This window comes from Galeopterus variegatus, unplaced genomic scaffold (genome assembly GCF_000696425.1).
Source record: "Galeopterus variegatus unplaced genomic scaffold, G_variegatus-3.0.2 Scaffold2977, whole genome shotgun sequence".
Taxonomy (NCBI): Eukaryota; Metazoa; Chordata; class Mammalia; order Dermoptera; family Cynocephalidae; genus Galeopterus; species Galeopterus variegatus.
In genome coordinates this window covers 400,198-402,117 of record NW_007729088.1, presented here as the reverse complement: position 1 = coordinate 402,117, position 1,920 = coordinate 400,198, and positions in this window count along the sequence as shown.

Below are 1,920 nucleotides of genomic sequence, written 5' to 3'. Positions count from 1 at the left end.
TAGAAAGCAGGGGGCACTGGCTGGGGTGGGGATGCCAGGATGAGGTGACAGTGCCTGAGGACAAGCCACAGTTCTGAAACACAGAGGATGCCTGTGAGGACAGCACCACCAAGTAGCAGATCACTCCTGTCCCATCCCCTCCCTGCCCTCCACAAAGCCATGACATTCCACGTCCACGAGTTCCCGAGAACGTAGATGTCTTCCCTGCCCTCTAAAAAAAATGAATAAAAGAAGAGGGAAAATTCCCAAAAGGACTCAGTGTAGACATGAAATGGCCAAATTTACTGGGAATTGATGAAATGTACTTATTCTCCCACCAGGTGGAATGAAGGCTCAAAGCAGAGACTCAGTCGTGGTAGAGAGAAACAGGGAAATGGGAGACTCACCACTCAGCACACCTGACTGCCTGTCATAAAAATCTGTCTCTGCCTCTAAAAAAGAGGGTTCTCTGTACACGGATGGCTTACTTAGATAAAGCAACATTGGCAAGTGAAACCATCTTTTTAAGGTAAGGAATCACAAAATTTCATCTTCAAATTCTAAAATTTTAAGCTTTTTAAGGAAATAGTTGGTTTATCTTTGACCTAACAATGCTGTCTCTAGGAATTTATTCCATCTGTCATGACAGATGTGTGAGAAAATAATAAGGATGGACATAGTAGCATTGTTTATAATGATAAAAATTTGGATGAAAACTTAGATGACCAACTTGAGGAAAATGACTACAAACAACAACAGTGAATCGTGGATGGGTTCTAGTTCCAGAGTCCCTCATGGCAGCTGTATGGCCTCGGGAGAGTTAATGTCAAGTAGGACATTTGAGGCATGAAGACAATAGATGCTACATTCCAAAGGAGCTCCTCTGGTAAAAATATCAAGGTTGGTGGGTGAGCACTGGTTAAATGACTTTTAAGCCCCTAGTGTACAATGAAGACATAAAAGGGTTGGAAGAGGGATATGAGAGGATTTTCTGTAGATTTCTTCAGGGGGAATTGTTGATGACCTCCAAGTCTAACCCCACCCCACCCCTAAGAGGAGATGTGGGGGCTGCCTTGTCTTCTGCCTCAAATCACAGAAAAGACCTGGGGCCCTCCGTGAGCCTCATGTGAGTTTCCTGCAGTCAGTGGACACAGTGGACGGGTGTGTGATCCCTGCCTGGGAAGTCACAAGGGCCCAACGGTGGCCAGCTGCTGCGGGTGAGCTGAAGGGAAGGGGGCTGCACCTGCAGTCTGTGCACCCACAGAGCCTTGAGCTTTCATCCTACGTTCTTCCTGGGGGGCCTCCTCAAGGGGCAAATAAGACTGAGGTGTCAAAGCTGGAGGACTGCATCACCTGCATATGGGAATGCTGGTGCTAGGTCACCAGTGACAGAAATCTCTGCAGAAACTCCTAACACACTGTAAGAAGAGGGGTCCGGCCAGCAGAATGGGGACTGTCCTGCAACAGCAGGATTGCCTGCTTTTCTGGCCCTGGTCCCAGTTTCAGAAGGACCAGAGATAGAGCTAAAGAATAAGAAACTAACAGGCTAAAAAAAGGTGCTAAGTAATGATGAGCTAAATACATGTAAATAGGTGGCAGTCGTTTGTTGAGTTGAGAGAAGAGACCCTCCCCTGTCCCCTTTCTGCAGCTGTGGGTTTCCCACAAGCAGCAGGCTTCAGCAGCAGGTCGGGGGAGTCAAACTCCTGCAGAAAAGCTGTTTTGATTATTACATAAAATGAAATTGGATATTTTATGGAATTAAGATCATGTGTTGTGGGCCGGCCCAGTGGCGCACTGGATAGTGCGCCGCTTGGGAAGCGCGGCGGCGCTCCCGCCCGAGGGTTCGGATCCCACATACAGACCGGTTCCCGCTCACTGGCTGAGCGAGGTACGGGAGCAACACCGAGGGTTGCGATCCCGTAGCCGGTCCCGGTCCGGTAC